This window comes from Pteropus medius, unplaced genomic scaffold (genome assembly GCF_902729225.1).
Source record: "Pteropus medius unplaced genomic scaffold, Ma_sr-lr_union100, whole genome shotgun sequence".
Classification (NCBI taxonomy): Eukaryota; Metazoa; Chordata; class Mammalia; order Chiroptera; family Pteropodidae; genus Pteropus; species Pteropus medius.
The window spans coordinates 8,466,903-8,481,938 of NW_024340699.1; the positions used below are offsets into that span (position 1 = coordinate 8,466,903).

General features: G+C 45.8%; 1 protein-coding gene across 2 annotated transcripts in view; it reads right to left on the bottom strand.

The window, feature by feature from the left end:
- The window catches only part of SLIT3 (slit guidance ligand 3), a 538,957-nt gene that overhangs the window by 293,506 nt on the left and 230,415 nt on the right, over positions 1-15,036 (bottom strand). The window lies entirely within an intron of this gene.

Consider the following 15,036-nt stretch of genomic DNA (forward strand, 5'->3'; position numbering starts at 1 on the left):
ATACCCCAAGGCATCTCATTACGTGCTGCCCCAAGATCGTCAGCTCCACGAGCAGAGAAACTCTGCCTGTCTTGCTCATGCCATTGGCCCAGCATGTGCTAGTTTTTGCATTGAGTAGATGAGGGAAAAGAGTAAAAGATTTATAAAATGCCACACAAAAACCGAGAGGCCTGCCTGCCAATGGAGCTTGGAGTAGAAAATGTTTCATTGAGAAAGGAGGGAGGGAGGGAGGGAGGGAGGATGGAGAGGAGGTGGAGAGGGAGGGGAGAAAGTTCTTTTACTCCTGATGTTCCAGAGTTCTATGACACACTTGTGGACTGACCATATTCCTTATGACGTCATGCACAAGGACCGAGCAATTCAAGATAGTTTCATGTAGAACTGTCCTCCATTACACATATTTAAATTCATCCTATCGCTCTCTGCCTGTCTCTCTCTCTGCCCGTCTGTCTGTCTGTTTCTCTCTGTTTCTCTCTCTAGCTATATCTAGTGAATTTCCTGAACTTAGGCACGTGGAGTGAAATGTCAGCATACATTTGAAGAGAGCCGAGAAACCTGAAGTATGGATGGGGCCGAGAGGACGGCGAGACAGGAGAAAGCACAGGGATAGTCAGGGCTTTCCTTTGCCTGAAGTCTAAGACTAATATTAACAGAAAGGGCAGGGCAAGACTATGTCAAGCTAGCTTCCCGCTTGTGGACACGCGTGCTGTCCTCTGCTCCTCTGAGCTGGGAAACCGTGTCCTCCATACACAGGGCTGCAGAGAGGGAAGAGAAGCAGGGCAGAGAGGAGGTAGCCGTGTTTACAGGAGGATTAAGAAGCAACCGCAGAAGGCTGCGACCATGGGCAACAGAGCAAAATTTCCAGGAGGGCAAAAAGGGAAACCTGGTCACTGAGGAGGGCTATCCACCCATGCCAGAAACAGACCGCAAACCAACTAAGTGAACAAAAACAAATTGACTCCCTCACCAAGCCGATTTATCTGGCCCAGCATGGACTTTTTGTATATTAGGAAAAAAACAAAGACCAGCTCTGGCCGCCCCCATCATGGTAACTGCCACCACCCGCTCCAGCTGTTCTTGTCCTCAGTTCGGAAGTGCTTCTGCAAAGGCAGGCTCAGGGCATGTTTTCTGGTGACCCTGAATCCAGCAGGAGAGCTCCTGAGGTGTGTGTTTAATGGCTGTGGTGCCTCTGCACAGAGATGCTGAAATTCTGAATTCTGGGAGCCAGTTATCTATGGGATTCCAAAACCCAGAGTTTAGCAGCATGCATGTGTGCATTCATGCTGGACAAGCAGGAGCAAGTTTCTGCCACAATTGTCCACAAGCGATACACCATCTGTAGTTGTGTAATTTTGTGCAATAACCCCTCTAGAACTTTCCAACCTCACTGACAAAATAAGACATTGGAATAGATCCTTGCTAAGAATTTTCTAGCTTAAAAATCCTACACTATGGCAAACATCACCCTCTCTGCACCATCTTTTCTTTCTGCCTTGTCTTCCCCACCATCTTCTGCCTTTCTTCTTTCCTCTCTCTTGGCTAAGTGCCCTTCATCTGCCTCACAAGGGCCAGTGACTCCCAGCAGCCAACTGGGAGCCCAGTTACCACAAATCAGTAACTGTTTTCACAAGGTTTGGAGTAGCTAATATCCCTTGATTGTGATTCAGTTCTGTAGTTCTTAGGCTCTAAGGCAAATTCCCAAGTCTCCTATTGTGCAATGAGTAAGAAAAACCAGCCAGCCAGCAAGCAAGGGTCTCCTGATGAAGTCCTGGTCTCAGCTTGGTCTAACAGAGAAACAGGTGTGCACAGAAATGCAACATTTGTGCAGCAATATATACGAATATCAAATCATTACACTGCGGCACCTGAAACTAATATAATGTTATATGTCAATTACACCTCAATAAAAAAATAAAAAATAATTTGGTGGAAATAAATGTTCTGCTGCAGAAATCAAGACAGAGCTAATGGGTGAAATACTAGCAACTAAGGTATCATGTTGATTATGGGAGGAGTACATTTTATGGATCCAGAAATTCTTCCTGGGAGAGGCCACATAATGTGCAAGTTTAGTGAAACATAATTAATATAATTTTTCATTGAGTGCGTCTATTTCTGTAAATTGAGAAATCACTCCATTTGGGACAGGCCCATCCATTAAACATATAATACACATAATTATCGTTTACTGAGCGCTGTGTGCTATGAACTATGCTGAGCTCCTTACATTCCATTCGATCCTCACAATGAAATGTTAGCACAGTGTTATGAGCATATTAATAGACACACAGAGTCTGCCCTTTCTTGTACCTCAGTTTTTTCATCTGTGAAATGAGACAAATAACAGTATATACTTCAAAAGGGAAGGGTGGCCTGACTTTTCAATCGCAAAACTACGTAAAGCACTTAACGCAATGGTAGGAACGTAGTTAATGCTCCAAAAACGTGATTTGCTGTCATAGCGTCATTTTCCCACAGATGGCTGCTAATACCTGAAGAGTGTGACGTGACCTGTCTGAGGTCACACAGCTAGTACGGGGTTTGAACCGAGGTCTTTCTGTCATCCAGCATTCTCTACTATCTCTTGTGATAGCAGAGTTCACTGCTGAGCTTAAGTTAGCTTGATGTTACCTGCTTTAAATGTTCAGGTAGTCTGGGTAGCTTCTGTGCGATTTGTCCTACTGGGTAAAAGTCATTATGGATCTGTGGTTCATATAATTTTGCCCTGGAAACGTCAGGCAAATTTGTGGCATATGCCTTCGGGCTTTAATTAGAGTTTTTACTTTGAGGTAGGCAGATCAAGCTGTTGCATGTGTCATCTGTGATTCCAAAAATCTGACTTCTTCACCCAGCCTGCATTCCGGAATCTTCTAGGACATTGCCTTCTGCACCTTCCTTAATGACCCAGCTGACATCAGGCACTGGGGTCCCTAACACAGAAGCATAGAGGAATGAGCCAAGAAGAGTAATGCCAAGGGATGGGGCAGAAAGGCACATCCAGAGAACCCCCGAGGCTTTCTGCAAAGGAAACTTCTACAGAAAGAAAAGCGGCCACTTTGGCAGCTTGGGGAACATTCGTAACACTTATGCCAGCCCTTGCTTGTAGCAGGGCTGGGAAGGGTAGGCCAAATTCCTACCATCTGCAGCCAGCTCCTCAGAGTCAGTAGAATGCTTCCCCTGAGCTTTTGCAGAGCAGTGGGGCCAAGTCTCCTGTAGAAATGGATGACCTCAAAGGTGTGTGCTGCAGCGGTAACTCTAGGAAGGGGGATCAAAATGGCAAGGATAACCAGTCCTATGAAGAAGTACTAAAGGGATTCTGTCTATTAGAAAAGAAGAAGAAGAAGAAGGAAGAAGGAAGGAGGGAGGAGGAAGGAGGGAGGAGGGAGAAGGGTGAAGGGAGGAGGAGGAGGAGGATGGAAGAAGAAGAAGAAAGAAGAAGAAAGAAGAAGAAAGAAGAAGAAAGAAGAAGAAAGAGCCTATGGAATGGCTTAGTGTCTTCAAGCAGCTCCAAAATTTTATTCGGTTTATTTGCTTTTACGAGGAAGAGTCAGAGAAATAATTTGGAGCCACACTGGATCAAAGAAAGGAAAATGGGCTTAGGTGGGAGGAAAATGCCAGTTGGACAAAAGTAAGTCCTTTTTGAATACAAACTGATTAGACTGCTAGATTTTTCCGCTGAGTGAGGTTACGGTTCTACCCAGAAACCTTCAAAATATAATTCCAACACAAAACAAAACTCTCCTCCCACCCCTTAGGATCCTGTATGCATCCTATTTACGCCACCTGTCCCAGCATTACCTGCATCATTTATACCATCTATATTAGAATCACCTGGAAAGCTTATGCAAATGCAAGTTCTCAGGCCCCACCCCAGACTTCTGAGTCAGAATCCCTGGGGAGGCGGTGCCCTGTAACCCATATATTTAACCTCCCAAGGTGATTCCTGTGTATACTGAAGTCGTTGGGCAGTCCCCTGTCTTCATTAGGGCCATGAACCAACGCAAGGTGACTTTTTCCTTGCATTCTCTGATTATATACATTTTACCAAACTCTCATCACAGGGCTGCTGGCAAGGGCACTAAATTAAAAATAAAAGCTGCCTTTCCAGGAAGATGGGTTGCTCAGAGGCTAGAGCACCATCCTGAGCCCAGGACACTACCCAGCTGCTGAGCTGAAGAAGAGGGTTCGGCTTCGGTACACCTGTTCTCAGACAGGTGAGGGGGCTTGTCAGGCTTCCTGTAGGACGGTCGGGAGAAACTTCAGTTAAGGGCAAATTCCCGTGCCCAGAAATCAGATCTGAGCACAGAGCTGCCATGCTCTACCCGAAAAAGAAATCTTAGAGCAATTTATCTTCTTTCCCCCTCTTATCTCTGAGTTGGGCGGCGAACTGTGGAAACACACTTATTGATTTGCTCTTTGCTCTTCGCTGCTTTGCGGTCTTTTAGCTGAGGAAACTGAAAACATCCCCGGCGATTCTGATGGTAGGTGACTGGCTACTTCTAAGGAAAGGAGGGGACTCCAGGGCAGGTTTCTTTTTGCTTATAGTTCTACTGCATCTTTGGAACATGACTACATGGGCCGGCACATGGGACTTGCTTTAAGCCTGGCATCCTGTGGTGACTTTCTCAAGGTCCCTCAGAACCCATTTTTGCCTCTCCCCACTGGTGTGCTCATTAGCACCTAGCTTTGACACCTAGCCACTCCGGACTTTCCCAGGCCAATTTGTGTCTTCCCGCTCTGGGCTGCTGGGTGACAGGAGGGGAAGTGGGTGGCCGGGGCTAAGTGTTCCACTGCCTTCAAAGGGAGAACTTTTGCACTGCATCACGGGGAGGGGAGGGAAAGGGACACGATGTTAGAAATCAAGTCATCCAGCTGTGTCGACTCAGTCTCCAAGACCGTGGATCTCTCTCGCCAGGGCAAACACTGTCCCTTCTCAGATCTGGGGGTCGACACTTTCCAGAGGAGGGAAGTAAGTGATGGAATACCTAAAAGAAGCAAAACTGCCCGCTGGCCACAGCCTGGTTGGACATCTTCCTACTTGCTCCACAACCAATTGTAGGTTGCGCCATATACAATTCGTTAATTATCAGTCCCAAGTTGATTTGCTTAAAATAATAAACTAGAAAGATCTATAAGATCACTCTCACTCCCTTGCAGTCTGATGCTTCCACGAAGGAAAATGGAAAGCTACGCTTACCTGGATCATCGGGTCTGTGCACACCCTGCAGGTTATGTCCTATGTTCTCTGAAGGCTCGTGACTGGTTGTTCCACCCACGAGAGCCAGAAAAACGAATGGCTTAGCAGTATATAGCAAATTATAATCACCCACCACCTTTACCATTTGCTTAAAACTAGCTGGGGAGCATCTTGAAAAGGCAGATTCCTGGGCCCCACCCCAAAGATACTGAGAGTGGAATCTTGAAATCTAGATTTGTAATCAAATTTCTCTTTGCAACTATCACTCCTTTCCTTAGAAGCACAGTAAAAAAAGCTTTCTCTTTTATAGAGGATTGATTAAATTCCTGAGTCATTTTAATTCATTTTCTTTAGCTGCCTCTAGTAGCCAGAGAAAATACACATACATTTTTTTTTTTTCAGTTCTTTGCAAATAGTTTAAAATGTGCCTGTTCTGTGTTTTGCTTGGGAACAAGTGTTTTCCTTGTCTTGAACAGAAGTTGACAAACTAGAGTCCTTGGGCCAAATTTGGCCCACTGCTTGTTTTTGTAATAAAGTTTTATTTGAACATGGTCCTGCCATGTTGTCTATGGCTACTTTTATACCACTATGACACAGGTATTTATAACAAACAGTATGGCCTGAAAAGCCTAAAATATTTACCATCTGGCCTTTTGTAGGAAAGTTAGCTTAACACTGGTTTAGAAGGGTGGCAGAAGATGGCCAGCTGTTCAACAAACTCATTTCCTTGTCCTCCTGGGTACATATCTAGACTACATTTCCCAGCTTCCTTTGTAGTTAAGGATGGTCATGTGACTGAGTTCTGTCCAAGATGATGTGAAAGAAAACAATATGAGCCTAGCCTGGCCTATTAAATCTCCCTGAATTAATTCTCCATGCTGCAGACAAGCCTAGCCTTGATCCTGGGCAGCCTCCTGCTGTAAGTAGCAGCACCTCATGAAGGAGCTTGAGTCTCTTCGTCATTTCTTGGAGGCAAGCCATTTGCTCAACAGGAAAAGCCATTTGAGACTTTATATGAGAGAGAAATAAATTTCAATCAGTTTGAGTCATTATACATTGCACTCAATTCATTTGTTACGGCAGCCCAAATTAATTTAACTTAAAAACAGAGCCTATGTAGACTGGAAGTTAGAATTAAGGAGTGAGGCCCTTTCCTTATTCAAAACACCCTTACCATCTCCAAAAGAATGGACGGGAAGTATAGGGACAGCTACTTGTATACAAGGGAAAAAGAGGATGGAGGAGAATCAGAGAGGCTAGTGGTTGTGGGAAGGATTTTTGCCCAAAGTCTCTACTCTTGCTACAACAGCAGCACAATGAGGTGGTTCTCCCTATCGATGGCTGGCGGATGCCCCACCACTCCAGTGGTAGAGGAGGAGACATACCCCTTTCTCCAGGAGATAATTATGTCCAGAAGGGATGTGTACAGTCTAGCGTCAGAGTTAGAATCCTGAAAAGAAAACGATGAGGTACGGGGGAAAGAATTCCAGATAAGGAGTGACAGACCTGGTTCTCAGATGGTTCTTGCAAAAATTAGCTGAGAAGCTTTAGGCGAGTTACCACCCCTTTGAAGCCATGACTTCCTCCTCTATGCAAGTCTACATCTTCAAATGTCAGAACCAGACTGGATTAGGTATAACTAGCTCAGTAATTTCCAAAGCAAGTCCCAAGGGCCCCTGCGATCCCTCAGAGGCGCGGCGATGTCTTCTGCATTGTTTAAAGGACAGGCGAGGGGCAGATAGATCGTGGGTTGTCCACTGACTCGACCAGCACGACACCACCTTTTATTTATTTACGATGGGACGGTATTTTGAAGTAATAACTGATGTTACATGCTGCACCCTCCAATACGTGTATGATTTCCTGTAGCCAAGCAGAAAGCAGACAGGATACAGTTCACCTTTGCCTTAGGGATGAATTGTCCCAGTAGAACACAGAAAACAAAGACATTAATTCTTGGCTTTTAAGTTCAAAAAGTCGAGACCTCTGCTCTCTAGTATGGTAGCCACTAGCCATAGGTGGCTATTTGTATTTAAGTCAATTAAAATTAGATATTCTGTTCATTGGTCACACCAGTAACGCGTAGCTGTGGCAACCATTATGGACATTTCCACCGTCACAGAAAGTCCCGTGGACAGCACTGAGTACTCGAGAGATCAAGTTGTCACACCAGCCTGATTAGTTGGCATCAGTAACCTCCCTCCTCCAAAGATTTCTTGAGCTGGGAAAAATATTAAAAGATGGTGAAAGGTGCTGAGACACAGATGAACATGGTGAGAGATTCTTAAATATCTCCCTATTCTGTACCAGCCCTGGAAGTGGGTGGGACAAAGGGCAAAGACAGAAGCTGAGGTCTGAGGAGACATGTTCCTCTACCAAGTGGAGCCAAGTGAGGTGGTGGAGGCTCTCAAAATCCTGGTGACTCTACTCTGGTGCAGGAACATTAGAGGACTGATGGACTCATGGTGGCAATTAGCAGCTTGATGGAAAGACAGCCTGCAAGAGTTTCCCAGAGCTGAGGAACACGGAAATAGAAGGATAATGTCCAGTGCCCTGGAGAATTGCGGGGAAGAAGCAAACTGAGTGAGAAGGGGTTGTATCACTGGATGTCAAGGTGGGCAGACTGAAGATGCCCCATCACCTCCGCCGTAATGCTGTACCTTTCAAACACCCTAGAACTTGGACATGGCCCTGGGAAGAGGAGATGAGGGACCCAGAAGTACCTGAGATTTAGTTTTGTGTAAAGCAGAAAGTAAGTGGACATGAGTGAGAAACTGTATAGACTGACATTTGTAGACTAAGTTTATACCTATTGTATTTCTTATGCCTGCCTTGTATAAAAACAATCTTGCCGCTGAAAACGATGACAAGTTGGACCGTTAAGTGAGTCAGAGATCTGTTTCTTGCCAAAAAGCATCCTATTGGATATAATGGGACCAAACAGGCAGATACAGGAAGGGGTCTCAGGCCTCTCACCGTTTCAGATAAAATGCTGGGTGTGTAGAGGTGACGGAATTCACTCACGTGTGCCCTGACATCCCTTGTGAGCGGAGCAAGAGCCATGCCTAGTAAACAACTGAGTGTGTGTCCAAGCTTAAACACAGAAGCACCCCACGAGAGAAGACACCTAAGTTTAAAGCCCTGCTTTGTTCCACCAGAAAATGAGCAAAAGGTGAACAGAGGTTAAGCAGAAAACACATCACCTTCTCAGTGAAAGCACTGTATTTTCTGTACTTCCAGCGGCGCCCACCTGAAGATGATGCTCTCTGCACGTGTGAAGGTGCCCAAAGGAATGGAAGCTCTGGGTCCCGTGACCCGGGCGTGCTCTTTCTGTGGGTTCCCGAGTAATTTCTTAATCAAGTTGTCACGCCAGCCATATTTTTATCCTTCCGGATGCTCGTCTCTCGGTGAGGAGTTGTACAAACATCCAGATGCACAGAACTATAACGCAAATGCACTGCGGAAGGGCCTGGGGACCGGGGAGGTGCTGTGAGTTCTGTAAGCTGCACGTGCTGTGGTCCAGAGCCGAGAGCACCACCCCCCTTGGATGGGCTTGGGATCTCATGTCCTCCATTACTGTGAAAATGGTTTGCTCTTTGTAAAAAAAAAATATATGGGTTGAGTTCTTTTAGGGCTCTATTAAAAAAAATGGAGTTGGGGCATAGAATTTTCATTTAAGGAAGAATAATCGACTATAAGACTAAAGATTTTCAAAGGCCCGTGCCATCCGCGTTAGAGCTAGCTTGAGAGCTCTGGGTTAGAAGCACTGGCGTTGACAAGGGGCGACGATTAACCTTTCCCAAAGGTTTCTATGAACCTCGGCGACCTCTCAGCTCACCGGGAGACCTCCTCTCGCTCTCTCCCTCACTCCTCTCCTGTTTCTACCCTCTGTTCTCTTTTCTTCCTACCCCAACTACCTTCTCTCACAACTGTCTTCTGTGATCCTCACCTGCCCTCTTCTTTGCCCTAAACTTCTGGGCTCCCACCATACTGAAGGCCTTGACTGCAAGGCGCCAGCAGAGGTAACAAGGCTCTGGTGGGCAGGTGTGTGCTGCGTAGGTAAAGGGGGTCTGTTTGTTTTTTATCCTCGGAAACCTGCTTCGAGGTAGGTGCAATTATGTTCCTTTTTATGAATAACCCCTGGAGGATCAGAAAGGTGAGGAACATGGCAGGTCACCCAGCTGGTAAGCCTCTGAGCCAGGAGCTTAACCCCGAGAGCGAGGTGGTGCAGGTGCGCGCAGCATCCGAGTTTAGCGCCAGGGAGACTTCAGGAGGTCCGGTTCACCCCGAAAAGAAGTGCAGGGTGTTTGAAAAGGCCGTGACGAGAGCTCGTCGTCACTGGCCACTGTCTGCGTGCCTTATCTAGTAAGCAGCACGGCTGGGATTCAGTTGACTCCGAGTCCTCTTCTAGTCAACTACACGGCCCAGACGTGAGCTGTGGGCAGACACACATTCTGTGACTTCAACTGGCAAACTTTCCCGCTGGGGAGAGAAAGCTATTGGTCAAAATCTTCTCACTGGGCAGTGGGAGCAGATGCACTTTTCCTGCTGGAAGTTGCCAGAATGGCTGTGAGATGCTTCATGTCAACTCGGCCATGATCCTGCTCCAGATCGTGCTGCTGCTTCAGTTTCCAGAGCAACAGAATAGAACGAGGGGAACATACGTGTTATCAGATTTGGACAGGGAGGCGAGCAACAGTGTTTGTCGGTGGGAACGGAGTGTGACACAAACAGCCTGGGCTCCGTGCCTCGCCCAAGCTGTCACATGCACCACGTCCCCCAGAAGCAAACTGATAACAGCCCAAAATAAATCACCCTCCTGCTTGTCTTTAAAGAAGAGTAGCAGAGTAATGGGGGAAAAAGACAAAACAAAGAAAAGACAAAGACACAGGTTCGACTTCAAGCAGTGCCTACCCAGGCATATGGAATCCTCACAGGGCCACAGGACTGGAGACCAACGGGGACTCCGAAGTCTCTGGACACCTCCAAATCTCACCCAATGAGAAGACTACTTCTCATCAGGACACTGTTCTTCATTATTGGGGCCGGTGCTTTTCAGAGAATGGGTCCGAATGGATGTGCGAGTCAGAGCACGGACCGTTTCAGAACGCAGCCCCTCTCTTCTGCTGGGCCACAGTCAGAGAAGGATGCTGAGAAGGAACTTCTCTGGATATGGTTCTGGGATCAGTCAGAGAGTTGAGAGGATTTTGAAAAAAAAAAAAACCTCTCGAATCCATATGGAATCTTAAAGACACTATCACTCAAGGAAGGAAAGGGGTGAATTCAGAAACGGCTCCAGCCAGTAGCGGAAGCAGTCACTCAGACTCCTGAGCTCCCAGCTCATTCTGGAAGGTCAGACTTATTGCGTGCTTCCTCCGACACCTCTGTGCTGTGGTGGATTTTGTAGAGGTGATGTGCAAGGGACCAAAGTAGGTGGATCCAGAGAAGTAGAGAGACTCAAAGCCACTCCCCTGAAACAGATGGTAAACTCTTCGATCTTTTTCTTTTCGTTGGTCTTGTTCTCTCATGAGTTTCCTTTTGTGGGCTGGACTATGGGAAATCCAGGAGCCGCTTTCCATACCTGGCAGGGACAAGGCACATAGGAAACCTGGCCTTCGCTGAGGTAAAGAATCCGAGAGATGGCTGAGATCAACTCTTTTTTCACAGAGAGGGAAGCACGCAGCTCTAGGGGCCTCCTAGAGTCATGGTATGCAAATAATCCAACAAATGGTTTAACAGCAATGTTGTCGAAAAAGAATTTCCAATTCCATCACCATGGTGACAGCTCATCAAAAAAAATATAATCTAAAAATTGCCTTCATTTGGCTGATGAAAAATAATAAATAGGATTCCTGGGGCCTGCACTTTGTATTAACTCTCACTACCACTCCCAACTCTCCCCAGCTCCACCTTCTGACCTGGCTTTGTCCTTGCATAGCCATAGCCACCTGTGTGATTCCCCAGGATGCACTGGGGCCCAAGAACTTAGAAGTGGCTCATTCCCCAAAGGCCCAAATCCCCAGCCTGCCTTCTCTCCCTGTGCTCCTGCTGGCATTCATTAACCTTTGACCCCAGGTTTATTGGCTGTCCACACAATTCCATTCACAGGGCATTTATGGAAGTGGCTCTGAGCCCCAGGCTGAGGTGACCCCAGGAAGAGAGTGCTCACAGGAGAGGACACTAGAATGTCCTGGGGGACTGAATCAGGAATGGACTCTTGTGACTCCCTTCTGCTCTAAGGGAAACAGTGTAAGTTTTATATTAAAAACAGAATTGAATAAATCTCTGAGGCATCCTGAAACAGTCTATCTTTGCCATTTCTAGGAGAACTGAAGTCCAAGCAACTGCTGTGAGTGTGAGGTTTTCAAGAAGCAGGGCCAAGAACAGGGACTGAAGGACGGGAGCATGGGCTTGTAAGTGCAGGTGTGCTTGTTACATCGCCGTAGAGACAAACAAATGCCAGGGACCACCCAGGTCCATCGACTGTGCATTAGTGAATTCTGACACAACCACGCGAGGGAATACTGTGCTAGATTATGACAAACAAACCACTGAAGATCTATGGTTACTGACCTTGAAAGGTGCCCACGAGACGTTAGCAAAAAAACAGGCTACAGCATAACATACATAGTATCATCCTATTTAAAGTCTATCTTTATGTGTATACATACATATGAGAAAGAGTAGAAGGCTATACACCAAAATGTTAATGACTGTAACCTCTGATGGTTTCTTTTTATCTCTATATAATTTTGGAGCCTAAAGCAATATTTTATGCAGTGAGCTTATATTATGTAATATAGTGGAAAAAAAAAAAACCTCAAAGCAAGCTACTTTAGATTAGCTTTTCAAGCACAAAGGGATAGGGGTTAGGTCTCTACTGGACCAGGCACTGTGGTGGGAGATAAAATTAAAGGATCACATGGCCCCTCAAGGGGCCTGAAGTTTAAATGAGGGGATACATGAAATAATCACTAACTCACAGCTTTTTAGTGTTCAACACGCTACGCATTAGTTGACTCACACGGGGAGACAGACATGGTCTCATGCTTACGAGGAAGAGATCACTGAGGTTCCCATCCCAGGTGGACGTGACATTGGTCAAGTTGCTCGTCGGCCCTAAGATCTGGTTTCCCCATTGGGAAGTGGGGTTAGGATCCCCCTCAGAGGACCGCTGTGAGGTTTCACACAGTGCCTGAAGTGGGGACATTAGGGAAATGCCAACTAGTTTTATGACTTCATTATCATTCTCACCGAGGGCTCTGTGCAAGCAGGTGTGGGAGCAGCTTTAGACAGAAGGAAGACAGCCCTTTGGCATAGCGTCTCCTGGATGATCGCTGTCATCTACCTTCTGAAAAAGACCCTTCCTTTCGCTTAAGTGTTTAAATAAGTTTTAGATTAAATGGCAGTCCTTTTCCTAGGAACACGGTAAGTCTGGCCCACACGTTCGTGGCACAAGGCAGTTTTAATTGTAGTGCTTAATCTGTTGGTGACTTAATCTGTTGATGAAGCCAGTCAATGAGCCGTCCCCTCCCCCCACCTTCGTAAGCAAATGACTTGCTCCACTCCAATCAAAAGGCATCTTTAATCTGATTCCTTTTCACTCAACTCTCCACCGTGACCCACATGTCATTTCATTCCTCCTTTCCCCTCCTGAAAGCAATCAGCCTGGTCCAATTTGCTTGTATAAACAGGAGGCCGAGGCGGGGGACGTCACTTGGCTATGGCGGTTCTGCTTTTTATACATCCCCCCCGCCTTGTTTCCTGAGACCTTTCAATAGAGCCAGACTTGGAGGAGAGTTATATTAAACAGTTTGACTCCAAACCTAAACAGCCCCTGAAGCATTAGTGGTTCAAAGATCTCCTGGTGCATTTATGAAAAGCCATTGATCTGGGAAGAGGTGTTAGAGGACTTGAAATGCACTAAGAAAACTCCTTTGCTGGCAGGAGGCAGAGTGGTTTTCATTAAGAAACTGCCCTTTATCTCGTCACATTACTGACCTGCCCAAGCAGAGATGGTACTTCCCCGTGCCTTGAAAGGAGGCTGCCTCTGGTTAGAAACCATGATTAGAAAGTATTCACTTTTAAGATGGACACAGAGGACAGAAGTGCCTGGCTTTTCTGAGTCTGAACCCCTAATTTCTTTTAATTCTAAGTTTTGTGATCACCTCTGATGCATAAAAGCCTTGAGAACACCATGGGTCATTTCCCCAACGTTTGGTTCTTAGGACTAGTAAAAAAGTTTGAATCCTGACTTCAGAACTCAAGGAACTTGAACTATCATCTTGAACAAGGTCCATTCTAAATCAGGGTCATACATACCCAGGAGACCATTTAGCAGCTTCAGGACAGTGTGGATTGCCTCAAATCTCCCTTCTACCGCTTACTACCAGGTGACCTGAGATGAATACCTTCCCGTCTCTGCCATGACTGTCTCATCTTGAAACTGGGCAGGATGACTTCATGGGGTTGTTTCAAGGATTAAATATAACACACGTAAAGTGCTTTGCACAGCGCATGGCATATAGTTGCCACTCGATAAATGTCAGCTATTATTATTGCTTATTATCATACTATTTATGCAGCCTAAAAATTATAAGCAACATTTTGCAATTTATGTGCACATGTGCATTTTCTTGGGAAGAGGTCCATATGTTTCATTTTCATTTTCCCTACAGAGGAAGAACCACTCATCTAGCTAGACTAACTTTCTCCTTTAATTGATGAGTAAAATCATGCCCAGAGGTTTAAAATGCTTTTTCCACAGTCACAACAAAATTTGTTGACTCACTGTCTAGTGCTTGGTGAAGTTCTGGAAACATTAGCAAAAGTTGCCCTAGCCTTACCTAGCCTTGCACAGAAGAGATCTGTAAATACATGTGGTACAGGGTTGGACACGTATTGGTGGCATCACGGGAGAGGGAATGTTCAGGGGTCTGGAGGTGTAATGTTTGTGAAGTTGTCAAAAAAAAATTACTCGATAATAAGAATCAGCAGAATAGGAGGGTATGCAAACCGGACTGAAGGAGAAACTGTGGGGGCCACCAGGAAGAACCCACTCCAATTCCGAACTACTCTGCATTTCCCACGCCATAGCAAAAACACATCTATCCCATAAACCACAAGCTTTGTAAAACCCAAGAGGATATATGCATATTTAACTTAGGAAATAAATATTTTTCAAGTTCGGAGTGACTACCTCCTCTCCCGAGGAAATGTAGCTCTAGGACCCTGAGGTTCGCATTCTCTTTTCTTTGCCCAGGTTCTTTAAAATACTCAGATATTCTCCAGTTCAGTGGTTCTCAAAATGTGTCTTGGGACCACCATCAGCGTTCCTAAAAAATTGGTTAGAAATGGAAGTTTGGGGGACCTCCTCTGACCCACTGAATCAGAGACTCTGGGGTGGGGCCCAGGAACGTGCTTTGACAAGGTGTCCAGGTGATTCTGAAGCACGTTCAACTTCGAGAACCACTAACTTCGGTCATTGGTGTGATAGAAAAACCTAGCAAGAAAAGATGACTTGTGAAAGCCTTCCAGAAATCTGAATCCCTGGAATACATTTTTACTTTTTGGTGTGAGATAAACTGGAACTAGATTAGTAACCTAGGTCCTCTCGTATTTTGCAAACAAGGGATCTTGGAGGGAAGTGGAAAAGAAACTTCAGTGGAAAAGATGCTTTCATCTCAGTTAAAATGACAAGTTCATTTAGCAGTGCGTGAGGCGGGAGGGCGGTGGTTGGGCTTGTGAAGGAGAATACACAATCCCAATGGAATCCACTGTAATTTAGGGGCAATTAGCATCTGCACATTCTCGATCCATGAAGCTTCATGAATCCAGTT